This window comes from Sus scrofa, chromosome 5 (assembly GCF_000003025.6).
Source record: "Sus scrofa isolate TJ Tabasco breed Duroc chromosome 5, Sscrofa11.1, whole genome shotgun sequence".
Taxonomy (NCBI): Eukaryota; Metazoa; Chordata; class Mammalia; order Artiodactyla; family Suidae; genus Sus; species Sus scrofa.
In genome coordinates this window covers 81,761,062-81,774,961 of record NC_010447.5, presented here as the reverse complement: position 1 = coordinate 81,774,961, position 13,900 = coordinate 81,761,062, and the positions used below count along the sequence as shown (strand labels likewise).

The following is a 13,900-nucleotide window of genomic DNA, read 5'->3' as shown; positions in this document are numbered from 1 at the left end:
GAGACAGAGAAGAAAACGTCACTGTCATGTGGTGGCTATATGCCCTTTTTAAAATAAGAAAAGTGTACACTTTCTCCAGAAAGATAAGGAAGTGAAACCCTATTGAAAATCCAGAATGGAGGGGGTGGAGTGTGCCATGAGAGGCTTTGGGGTACAAAGGTGGGAAGTTTCAGGGGATGTGATTTAACCTGAAGCATCTGCAAATATGCCTCTTCGAGAGGTAGACCGGGAGGCATCTGCAGGTGTGTGGGCATTTCCTGTATTTAGAGACTCATCCAAGACTTCCTCCGGTGAGCTCCCCTTAGTGCACTGGACTTAAGACTTGATTTACCAAAATCTTTTTTTTTTTTTTTTTCTGCAGCTTTGCAGATCACACAGTTTGTGGGAAAAAAAAAAAAAAAAAAGCTCTACCTCCCCGCGTGTACTTTGATGATGTAGACAGCATGAAGCTGAAGAACTGCACCCATCTCGAAGGTGGAAATAGCTGCCATGTCCATGTGTGCAGAGTCGGTCCAGGCTGTCTTGGCACTGAGTGCCTCACTCCAGCCCCCGCACCTTCGCAGGTAAAGGCCACAAGTTTCTCATGGCCATTTTTGCTTATTTTAATCATTCCAAGATGTCCTAGAAGCCCACTGCACGTCTCCAAGGCTGTCACCCAGTCCGAGGTTCTCTCTTGGCACACTGTGGGCAAAGATTACCTTACCCCCGTGCGTTCTACTGAAAGGCTGCTTGGGAGACGGAACGCATACTGTTCCATCAGACATTCTGCTCCCGCGATATCCACACACTGACTCGCTGTCTCTTGGTTTTATAACCCCAATTACCCTTAAAGGATAATTGGGTTTTAATTTATGTCCCAGTTTTTATGTCACAATCAAAGAAAACTAAAATTTCAGTGAGTCGTAATTATCATCAGCTGTGCTGTGGAAACATTCCAGGGTGAGCTCTCCGTTTCCAATAGGGAAAGCAATTTCCTGAAGTGATTATTGTATACGTCAACGTGGAGCATGGTCTATATTTCTGGGTAGAGCGAGCCAGCAACAGAGCGGGGCAATAATTCCTAGGGAAATGGCCATTTTCTTTGCTAATTCCAGGAGTCAACATGAAAGCCAAAGGGCAATAAATGTGCCACACGATGACTTTTTAATGACCGAGTCCTGCACCTGTTTAGGAGACAGAGATGAAGGCACCTATTACTGGAGGGTCCACGGCGGTAGTAAATCTAATCCCCAGGAAAAGTTCAGGTCAAGAAGCCCCACTGGAGAGAAATGTACAGGGTCAGTCTAAAATTACTGAATGATTCTGTAGTCTCCTGCCTGGAACAATCTGACAGTTAGATATGGGAATTGTGTGCCACCAAAATAGCAAGGATGTGCTCATCATGAGAACATCCACTCCTGGAGACGCAGAGATTCACAGTTTCACCTTTTGCATGTGTAATGCCTGCGGGATATAAATAACTCTCCCCTAAAGCCTTTTTCTTGAGTAGCATATTTGCATAAAGCTGCAGTCTCAGAAGACTTCTGACACCTTTCTTAAAAAAAAAAAGAAAGAAAAAAAGTTGTTCATCTCCTGAAAGAGCAAGCTGATTGAGAGTCACTGAAAGGGGTGGGCCAGGCCCTGTGCCCCACTCTTTTTGCTCGAGCCATGTCCCCAGTCTTCCCCACAACTGCAGAGTTCCTCATGCAGGAGCTAATCTCATTCCCATGTGCAATGGGGCAGACCCACAATTTATTTCATTAATGTCTTTGTTGACTCTCAAGAAAAGCTCACGAAGGGTATTTGGAGGTAAGAGGACTCTGGAACCAAACAGAGGGTGAAGTTTAAGGTCCAGGGGCCACCCACCAGGCACAGAACTTGGGGTAAACTACTAGACGTGTCTCTTGGCTCAAGACTGGGAGGCGGGTTGGTCTGGGAGTGTATTCTCCAATGTTTGAGATCAAGAGCTTGTCAATTCAGAACGTAAAACTCAGAGGAAAAGGCTGGCCTCAAAAATACAACATGCTGCTGAACAAGGGACCCAATGTCAGCTCCAAAAGATCTTCTCAGAAGCAGCTCTGTTAGTCCTCAGAAAGATCTTTAGCTCAAAGGAACTGCTTTAAATCCTCAGAGGAGCTTTTTCCCCCACAGCTAGGGAAAACAGTAATAGGGAGAAGAAATCCTCCCACTAAAGAAATCAATGCTTTCTTTTCAACATCAAACTTGGATCTTATTTCTTCTAAAATGTCAAAAGGGCAAATGCTGAGAACAGTCAGAAGCAAAACTTTTGTGGTTTTGGGAGCAAAAGAATTCTTCGTAATGGCAGATGAGGAGTCACTGCATGGGGCGAGGGTGGATTGGTGGAGTGAGAGAACCTAAGGGCTCACCGCAATTGCCCCTAGTTGAAGAGAAAAGTGAGGAAAGGAGACACCAATTCCAAATTTCAGGGGCAAGTACCCAAAGAGTGCTTTCTTTTGGAATCGAAAAATGTGCGCGCCCTCTAGTGGGCTTCGGGGAAACTGCCACCGCAATCTTGACCATTGCTGCGCGAAGTTTGGGAGGCATAGGGTGTTATAGAAAAGCTCTAGATTCAAATATACTTTAAACTGAGCACATCTTTTGAAACAAATAAGCTAGGTGTTTAATTGGCTCTACTTTTTAAAAAGGGGAAAGTGCTAAAGGGAGACAGAAAGATGCTAAACGTTATGAGAGCATGGATGACGTCTCCAGGGCCCCACTCCCAGTGCTTACACCTGGTGGGGGCTCCACACATTTTGTTGGTTGAATCAGAGTCTGGAAAATAAATGATGATAAAGGTAAACTATTTCACCTAGAAGGATAATAAACTCTTTGAGAATGAAATGAACAATTTCTTCATTTTTATAAATAAGAAAAGAGGGGTGGAGGAGCAGTGGATAGAAAAGTGACTTGTTTTAATGTAACAAATGTAGGAGCTTGAAAATGGAGCTGAAATCCAAGCCCCCTGTTTGTTCTGCTCTCTTTATACAACATCAGTGTTCAAATGTGGGCTCAAACACTGATGGTCGAAGACACGGCATTCAAGAAACCTAGGAATTCCCTGGTGGCTGCAATGGGTTAAGGATCCAGTGTTGTCACTGCTGTTGGGATTCGAACTTGTCTGGGAACTTCGACATGCTGCAGGCATGACCAAAATATACATATAAAGAACATTAACTGAGACAAAATTATAATTTTCAGAAGGAAAAAGAAAGGGGAAAAAAAGATTTGAAAGGAAAAAAAAAGAATCACGTAAGTGTGGAATGGTTCCATTTTTAATTCTTCTTCTAGCCTAAATTTACTGAGAAAACAGTCTCAGTTTAGTACGAATCAGTCTTCAGTTCCTCTCTAACACTTGCTAATCTCCCTTTTGGATGACAACAACAACAAAACAAACAAAAAAACAAAAACAAAAACAAAATGAACCTTAAGCCCAAAGTCATTCCATGAAATGGTTTTATCTAGAACTTAATAACACTTTTTTTGTTTTTATAGTTATTTGTTTTTTTTGAAGAATACTTTCTGCTTAGAGCAAGTGATACTGTTTTTGAAGTAGATATTTTAAAGCTTAGTTTTAAAATATATATTTCTATGTCTTAAAAATCAACTTAAGAAAAAATATTTTTAAATTAAATTCTATTACAGATGTAAGACAGTTATGACAAAAAAAACAATGTAATTGGCATTTGAAGATTTTACATTTGGGCATCATCGCAGTGTTTAGGGGAAAAGCCCAACCTAGCCACAAGGACAAAAGCAGGTAGCAAAGACCCTGTATATAGAAAATGCCACCATATGAATGTATTAATAATGTTTGCTGATCGTTTAGATACCCTTTAAGCTCACAGTCTTTTTCATTCCAGTCTTTCATAGAGCTTGGGAGATGTTGAAAAGGCTAGGTAGATTGAATAGCAGTTGAGTTAAATCTTGAGGCCTGAGTTCACATTCAAGATGGAAAAAAAACCCCAAAACAACAGTATATGCTATTCCAGGCAGAGGAAACAGCATAGGCAAAGTTGTATGGGAATGAGAAGGTACCCAGTATTGGGGTGACAATCATGCTTTCAGACTCCTGTACTGTGGAGGCTCTTTAGTCCCCTCTCCTCCCCATCAGTAGCTTTTACAGAGCTGAAAGACTGGAAAACAATCTTAATTCCCTCATGATTCTCTTGTAAACGAAGATTTGTATGGAACTAAGTATGTGATTAATTCTGGGAATGACACAGTGCCTCAAGGTAAATATGCAACAGCAGACCTGGGTTACATCATAACCTAAGTCAGTCTGAGCAGTGCTGGGTAAGAAGTGAGGTGGAGATTGATCACCCAATGGCTTTCCAGAGATTCCATTTTGAAAGATTTAATTGTAGTGTTTATACCTTGGTAAGTAGATTTCAATGGAAGAACAAAGTGATTACACTTGATAAAGTCTTTCTGCAATAAGGGTTGAGACAAAAAGGTCTTGTTTCTGATGAGCCTGACCTTCCTGGAAAAACTGGTTCATCAGAGCATCCCACTCTTCATGTGGGTCAATTAAGGAGGTTTTATTGCACTCTTTGAGAGCAGGGCACAGAGCCTAGAGCCTGAAGGTGGCTGCTGAGAATCTTGTCTTCATGTGAGGCTTCGTGGCCTCATGCGAGGGTTCCCTGCATAAACAGAAGTTTGAGTAATCGATTGAGGAGGAGACACAGAATCTAGCGGGGCCTTTGCTAATGGTTCACTGGGGAAGCATAGATCTTTGGAGTCTGTAAGTCATTCTCAGCCTAGCATAGACCCTTGAGTGTGGAATGAAGGTGTGCCAAGGAAGCACACACTTTACTCCTTTTGATAATTCCTTGCTAAAGACCTCAGTTTCCCTCAGAGAGCAGAATAAATCTTTAAACCCAGTTGTATTAATGAGAGTTCCCCAAAGAAATGGAAAAAACAGGACCTGTCTGCCTATCTATCCATCATCTATCTCTTTGTTACCCCTCTCTCTTTCCCTCTCTCTGTCTCTCTCAATCAGCACATTTTAAGGAGTTGGCTTATGTGATTGTGGCCATTTAGCAAGTCCAAAATCTTCAAGGTTGGCCCACAGGCTGGAGACTCAGGAAAGAATTGTAGTTTGAGCCCAAAGATGGTCTGCTGGAAGAATTCCCTCTTCTTCCAGGGAGACCACTCTCTTTCTATAAAGTCACTTGACTGATTGGGTGAGGCCCACCCCTTTACAGAGGGTCATCTGCTCTACTCAAAGTCTACTGGTTTGAATGCTAATCTCATCTAAGAGATACTGCCACAGAAACATCTAGAGTACTCATATCTGGGTACTGTGGCCTAGCCAGGTTGACACACATTATTAACCATCCCAGCAGTGGTTTTCAAAAGGTGCACTTGCTGGTCCTCCCTCACGAAAACTGAACAGTGAGGATAGTCCTTTCTGAGTTGCATAAAAGAAAACTCACGTTAGTGGATTACATTTCCTAGTTCTAAGTTTTTCCTCCCATACTTTGCATTTGGGCTCCTGCACTTACTGTTCCTTGATAGTTTCCAAAAGGAAGTCACAGCACGCTTGCCTTGGCTGTATCATTCATATTTTACGAAGGTTCTGTTCCGTAGTGACAAGAAAATAAACAGTGTTTTGTTTTTTTCTTACCATTAAGGGGAACAAGTGTGCATGTGACCCACACACTCATACCACTCGAACACGTGCATAGAGTCGCACATGTAAACATTTGTGCTCAAGGTCTCTAGATAGGAAGTGTGTTCATTCCCTGATTTTAACAAATGCAGTTTTGATCAATCAAAAGAGGTTTTAGGCATAAGTTGGTGTTTGGGGGTAGGGTGATGTCCTGCCCTTTGTCAAAATGGAGAGAAAGAGAGAGGTTTCCCACATGCTCTGTCCCCAGAGGCTGACTCTACGCCTGGCCTACTGGGGGTCCCGTGACCCTTTGGGTATCAGGATGACAAGTGATTTTAACTTTTAAATACTTTTCCGAATTATCCATTATTATGTACATTCAGCAAGTAATACTTTTTAGAAAAAATTATTGGACTCTAGTTGACTTACAAAGTTGTGTTAATTTCAGGTGTATAGCAAAGTAAATCAGTTATATCCATTCCTTTTCAGATTCCTTCCCATATAGGTTACCACAAAATATTGAGTACATTTCTCTGTGCTGTACAGTAGGTCCTCGTTACCCACATATTTTATATATAATAGTGTGTGTATATCAATCAACCTCCAAATTTATCCTTCCCCTCCCCCCACTGCCACGTTCATTTCCCCTTTGGTAAACCTAAGTTTGGTTTTGAAATCTTTGATTCTTTTCTGTTTTGTAAGTTATACTGTATCATTTTTATTAGATTCCATATATTAGTGTTCTTATATGATATTTGTCTTCCTCTGTCTGACTTCATTCACTTAGTATGATAATCTCTATCACGTTGCTGCAAATAGCATTATTTCATGCTTTCTCACGGCCAAGTAATATTCCATTGTATGTATGTGCCACAACTTCTTTATCCATTCCTCCACTAATGGACATTCTGGTTGCTTCTATGTCTTGGCTATTGTAAATAGAGCTACAATGAACATTGGGGTGCATGGATCTTTTCAAATTATGATTTTCTCTGTATATAAGCCCAGGAGTAGGATGGCTAGATCATATGGTAGTTCTATAGTTAGTTTTTTAAGGAACCTCCATACTGTTGTTCTCCATAGTCATTGTACCAACTTACATTCCCACCAACAGTGTAGGAGGGTTCCCTTTCCTCTACACACTCTCTAGCATTTATTGTTTGTAGACTTTTTGATGTTGGCCATTCCAACTGGTGTGAGGTAATACCTCATATTACTTTTACTGTCAGCAGTTATTAAAAACATCACTGCATAGTGCTATCCATCCTTAGTGTTGACTGAAAATGTAGCCTAACTATATATGTATGTTTGAGTGGCTGTGTATTTAACAACTTAGTGTCCCCTTTTAATCTTTAACACTCAAGCCTCTCTGCTTACTCTCTTGGTCTTGGCTTGCTTATGTGACATCTGTATGCACTTGCTCATTCATCATTCTTCACCTTCTTTCTTCCTCCTTCCTTTATCATAGCTTTGAAAGTCAGCCTTTCCCTCTCAACTTGCCCAGAGTTATTATAGATTGTATTGATGAGTTCCTGGGTTGTCGAATAGACTTCTAACTAAACCCGCCTGATGGCAAGCTCACCAATTCTGACTGCTGGAATCATCTTCTTCAAATGCCATGTGCATGTGTTTTACACCTCCTGGGCATCCCTTGGTCACATCTAAGTCCATTCTACCATTCAGAACACTCCCTTCCTCAGCAGCCTTCCCATCATGGCTTCTTCATTTTTGGTGAGTTTTTGTTTGTTTTTGGGTTTTTTTGTCTGCACCCATGGCATCTGGAAGTTCCCAGGCCAGGGACCAAACCCAGGCCACAGCAATGACTTGAGCCACAATGACAACACTGGATCCTTAACCCGCTGCACCACAAGGGAACTCCCATGATGGCTTCTTCATAACCTGTTATTGTTTACCTTTATATCCCCCCCCAGCATAGTGCGTGATTTTTGCTAGGTTCTCAATAAGTATTTGTTAATTAATAATGGAAATAACCACTGGCATTTTGAAAATTTTTTTAATTAATTAATTAATTTATTTATTTTTAGGGCTACACCTGTAACATATGGAAATTCTCAGGCTAGGGGTCGAATTGGAGCTGCAGCTGCCAGCCTACACAATAGCCACAGCAGTACAAGATCTGAGCCGTGTCTGTGACTTACGCCACAGCTCATAGTGATGCTGGATCCTTAACCCACTGAGTGAGGCCAGAGATTGAACCTACATCTTTATGGATACTAGTCAGATTTGTTTCTGCTGTGCCATGGCAGGAACTCCTATTAAGGATATATTATATTTGATTCTTTATTTCATATTTTAGTTATCTCACTTAATTCTCACATACCTCAATGGAATAGATACTCTACTTCCATTTTTGTTTCAAAGTGTCTGGTGCTGTTTGGGGAACATATCAGATTCTCAAAAATATTTGTTGGATGAATGAATTGAAAATTGCTTTAGGAGAAGTTACATGATTTGCCTAATGTCCTATGGCTCCTAAATTACAGAGCTAGGATTCAACTCCAGGTTGGTCTAATACACACTACTACCTGGTTTGCACATCTTTGATAGATGGATGATCTTTTACAATATTTTGTTGTATGACCTCTACCTTCCCTACAGTACAATGCTGTACTTTCACTGGTACTCAGTAAAGGGATAATTAATTCTAAACATGAGTTTGGAATCCTTGTAATAGCCATTTCCAAAATAGCCAATCTGAAAAGTTCAGAGAGGAGCTCTTAAGATGGAATCTGGTTACAGTCATGTTTAGAGCATTTTAGGGAAAACTAACAAGGAGAGATTGTATTTACTGGTCCTGATTCCCACCACTTCTAGCCTTAGCTACTTCCTCAGAATACATAGACAGGAAATCATGTCCCTACAGATTTTTCTGCATACCGTGTTACTTCTGATAAAATTAAACAGGCAACCAAAGCTTCAGAAAGAGACAATTACTCTCCAGAAACAAGAGCTACTAGAGCCCAAGCCAGAAGTTCAGGCAAAGCTGCCTCATACTGGAAGCCACTTCTACTTCTACTCTTCCAACTACAGTAAGAATAGAGGATAGATTTTCTGGGGTATCATCTTCTTGGAGCTTTCGATGTGGGCAACTGCAGAAAGCAACTCACATTGTACAACATCTGTCAACTGAATCTCACTCTGATTTAGATAAACTCTGTTCTGATGAGACATAAAGACCTTAACATTTCCCACTCAATGACAATTTATGCTCTACTTTTTTGAGTCCTAGAGGCTAGGGCAAACTCAACTCTTTGGTGTCTATGTTTCCTAAAGTTAGGGAAGAATCTACAGGTTATTGTGAAATAGATAATATAGCAAATCCCTCTCAACCTGCCTTAGAATTGGTGCAACTTGGGAGTTCTCAGAAAGCTATTGTCTTTCCTGTCTGGCAGTTCCCAGAAGGAGCTTATGATGGATCAGGGACCTGACTTTCCCACAATTAAAGATAGAATGGTTCAACCAGATTGCATTCTGACTGATTAGTATTTTGGCCATTTGCTCTGTTATTCTTTTTTTTTTTTTTTTTAAGCTCCTTTCCCTTCTTTCCCTGGCTAATGAATACTAGCTGAACTAGTTCCTTTTAATCAACTGCTTTCTGGCTTTACATTGCTGATTCTTCACAAGGAAAATGGTGACTTCAAATTTGGATCTTTCTGGGGCTAGAGCACTGCCAATCCCACTGGCAGGCTCCTTCCCAGCTTGGGTTCCCATCAAGGTAGCAATCCCACACCCTGGACCGGCTAGCTTCTCTGCAAGGCTCTGAGTTTGTTCAACTCACTCCACTGCTTTGGAGAGACATCCAGAGGCAATTGTAGCATTTGCAAAGTTTGGAGAGAGGCTGGGGCTGCTAAATGAGGACATCTGTTTCTCCCAAGGGACTATCTTGGTCAACTCTTCCAATATCCGGACTTTTCCGACCCACTGACTTTTGTGGATTTTGCAGATAAAGCAAATGTTTTCAAACACAGACAGTTTGCCAGGTGTTGCCCCCATGGACAGCCTCAGTGGGGCAAAGGACTCTTGTGATCCAAACCAACCAAGTCTCAAGACCCAAACACAAAACAGACAAAACATAAACCCCCAAACTCCTGGGGAATGAAAGGCATGTTTTCAGTGGGAGAGAAGAACCAAGAACAGACACTAAGTGCCGTCAGGAATAACCAGACAATAGCAGTCGTCAGCATTTAGCACCAGTGGTGATATATCTGCATTTTTACAGTTTAAAAAATAACAATTCCACAGGATCTTTACCGAGTCCTTTTGAAAAATTTCGGCGGCAACCATGTCCCAAGCATGCCAAACCCCGGGCTATATTATCCTACACAAGAGGGATTTTCTTCGTGAAGGGAAACCATTTCTGAAACATGTGACAGAAAGATACAACTTGTCAGGCGGGGCAGTCTAGCTACCCACACTGAAGCTGGGGTCACCCCAAACTAGAGAAAAAAAATCATTTCTTGGAACTCCTAAACTATGCTGCCTGGAGAATAAGTTTACACAGCTCAGTGTCAAGCAATTTGGTTAAGTCCAGAAAATGGGCAGGAAATGCCAGGGCTGGATTGACATGGCTGCCTTGAGCTACAGCATCATTTTGAATGGGACTATTATTTACTTTCTTAAATAAATAGCATGTGGCAAAATCATGCCTTATACAAACCAGCTGAAGTGTGTGATGTAACCATGTTAACACGTTTTTATAGTCCTGGAAGAACACAACGTGATTGGGTCTATCAGTAATCATGTAAAGAAGCCGACTATACATTCCAGATGTTCATTATGTTCCAATCATTCGCTGGGAGCAAAGTGGAGGCTTTCTCCTTGCCCAGGAAGTCTGATTTTAGTAATTGAGACAGAGACATACTTGAAATCCGATATATTTGGAATTATAATGCTAAATCCCATAGTTCCAGTTAAGTAAGTGTATGTGTGCAAAACAAAAACAAACATGTGAAAAAGAGTGGGGAGTAAGAAAGAGAAAAAGAAAAGAAAGAGCAAGCCAAAGCAATTCTATAGAACCTTTTCACATGAGATCTTTCCTCATTTAGCCTCACAGCGCCATGCTCATTTCTGCTGTCAAACAGCCTTCGCTGGAAAGGTCTAGGTGCACGGAAAGTGAATGCAGATGTAGATCAGCTCAAATGTATCACAGAGTAACTGACCTTTGTAAAAGCAGACCGTTCAGTGTCCTGCACGATCAGAAAAAGATGCTTGTATTTGTGGAGTTTGCTTAAATTTCAAAATCTCCTCCAAAAAGAATTAGTTCTAAGCAACCTCTACTGAGTCCTCTTAAAAAGGATTTAGACTTTTAGACAGTGGATATCTGCTTCACAGGGTTCTTTATCCTGGAGGGCAATGTATTGAATCTCACCAGCTTTTTGGTTGAAGTTATTATGGAGTCAGTACAATTCCCAAGCCCTTTACAATCCAGCTTGAACGAATCTTTGCAAACACATGTACCTCATCATGTAACTTCATCTTCCCCGTGGCCCAGTTGGGGCTACTTACTACCCGCCAGACATGCTTTGCCCCATTTGACCCTTTAGTTCCTGATGAAGTATCTTTGCCCTCACCTCAACCCCAGCTCTTTGGGTTGAAAATTTCCACATTTCCACCTGTCCCCGCCTTAATTCTCCAGCCATCTCTTGTACCTCACCCCTACACCACCTAGAAGTGGTGATTCATATCTGTCAATTCCCATACCGCTTTGTTCATGCCTTTGCCTCTTGTTATACTTATGTATGTATGTAGACTTTTAATCATATATTTATTCCTTATTCATACAATAGTTGTTGAGCATAAGAGGCAACATGCTAAGAACTAGAAATACAACCACTGTTTCTTCTCCCTGTGTTCTTCTACCTAGTACCTGCATTAATTGATTGATGTCTTGACCCATTTTGAAAAGAGGCATCCTAGAAATACAAAGAGTAAGTGTATTATGGGCACTATGTGGGCTTTAACTAAACAACATGAGCCCAAAGTAATTTTTTTTAATGCAGGTTGAGAGATGGTAGTTAATTTAATGTTGAAATAAGATGAGAAATATAAGAATCTAGAGGTCATTCTTTAAAAAAAAAATTGAGCATGTAAAAATTACCTGTTATAGTAATCATGATTTAAAGAAGCAATAATAAAAACTAAGATCTCAAGTTGCTTCAAACCTCTTAGCTGGCAGAATAAGCTCAGTATTATAAGCTGAATCAAATGTTCTCCTCATTTGAAATTGTAGTTTCTATAAATTGAAAGCACAGAGGTAGGAAACAAATATCCAAATGTTCCTGAAAAATGAGCAAGCAAATGGATTAAGAATAAATCTCAGTTAACTCATCTAAATGCTCCAGATAAAGATTTTACTCTATTTGCCTGGGGACAGATAAAGTTTCATCATGCCTTCCTGGCAACGTTATAATAAACACAAGTAAGGCTTCCAAAGCGACCTCTGTGGTCTGAAGTCTGCATGGAGCAGATGACTCTCCGGTGTGGATATTTGTAACTCAGTTGGTGCTCTCCTAGCCTATGGGCCCCCAAGCAAAAAATCTCCAAGTTGAAAAGGTTGAGGAGCTCAAAACCAACCATCCTGAACTACAGTGTCTTTCTGTGTTGGCATCAGGCTTCTAAGCTCCACCATACCATGTCAGTTTCTGGTTCTACACAGATAACAGATGTGGTTCTAAGTGAATGCAGTGAGCATTCATGGGGGCTCTACTATGTCCCCAGCCCCCTAGGTAGTCACTATAAGGACGCAAATAAGTACAAGACATGATCTACAGCCTTGAGGAGCTTGCTATCTTGTTTAAGAGATGCTAAACACAAAGAAATCAAAGATGACATAACCATGAAGTGTCCAGCACATAATCAGTTTTTAAATTATGTGTTACGCGTGTCCCTCTATGGTGGGCAGAGAGCAGACCTTGTCTGGCAATCATACTCCATCTCCCTATCTGTTCACCCATGTCCTCTAATCCATGGCTGTTTCAGATCTTCTCTTCTTTCCTCAGTTCTCTACCACCATTCTCACTCTTCGTTGAAGACCTTACTTCCCATTTCACCAAAGAGATAAGCCATCGTAAGAGACATTCTGCAAGCATTATTCTTCCCATAATGCTCACCTACTCACCCATTTTTTTTTTTATCACCACACATAATGTTTTCTTTCGTACTAGTAGCCATAACAGTCCATGCTCCTGGTTGAGGCCAGCTACCGGTTACATCCGCTCTTTCCTGTTCAAAGACTTCACTGCAGAAATTCTCCCCCTCTCTCCTATATTCTCAGCTCTCTCCTTCATCCTCCTCATCAACACATAAATGTGCTGGCCCTTCTTTCATCTTGTTCCACTTCCCCATCTAGCTGCCACCTCATTTTTCTCCTTCCTTTTACCACAAGCATTATTTTGTTGAACTTTTCCCCGCTTAACTTTTAAAAAATTATTGTTATGGAGAGCAGGGGAAATCACAGTTTATTAGTGCTAAGGATTCCTGAAGGTCTGACTCCAGCTGGATAAAAAAAGTATTTTCTTGAGGAAAAAGAGAAAGCACCTCTTAAAAGCAGGTACAGTTAAAAAAAAAAGGGATAAAAGTAAGGACTTATGTAACATAGTGAGACTTCTTAGCCAATAGTCTAGCAAGTGGATTTATGTTCCTCAAGCCTCAGTTTCTTCATGCAGATCAGATTTCTTGGAGTTGATAAATATTGAGAATGCAAATCATTGGTGAATTAGATACCACTATTTATAAAACTGAATTATAACTATGATAATTTTTTAGTATATTTGCCGGAAATAATTTAATCTATCTTGTAGGACTGTACCAAAATTATGTGAGATATATGTGGATAGCTATTTGAGAAAAATCATGGAAAATCAGAAACTGTAATGGACGAAGCTCAGCTGGTAAATTGCCAAGACGGTTTCTAGGACAGTTGATCTGTAGACATCGAGATGAAAGTCATGATCCTCTCGATAAGTACATGTCTGTCCTCAGCCTCAAAGGCAAGTTCAATCAGTGTCAGCTTTTCATCTTATGGTGGGGTGCTTGGAACTCTGGATGGCAAGACCAGAAAACCATGACCATCTTCCCTCCTCAGGCTCTAACCTTGTTACTTCACATCACGGCAGAAACTACAAAAACGCAGATGCAACATTTAAAATAATTATAATGCATTTTGGGGGGCGGTTAGGGGACTGGGGGAAGGGCAGCAAAAGCACATTATCTGCTACCAGTGCTTAATGTACCATGTTTCAAGACAAGAATCAGTAGTACAGAATTGAC

At 40.8% G+C, this 13,900-nt stretch overlaps 1 protein-coding gene across 1 annotated transcript in view; it reads right to left on the bottom strand.

Annotated features, from left to right (window-relative positions):
* Positions 1-12,935, bottom strand: part of IGF1 (insulin like growth factor 1) — a 147,227-nt gene extending 134,292 nt beyond the window's left edge. The window contains exon 1 of the mRNA XM_021091138.1: positions 12,750-12,935. The gene's annotated coding sequence lies outside the window, so the exon portion shown is untranslated. The remainder of the gene's footprint in view (positions 1-12,749) is intronic.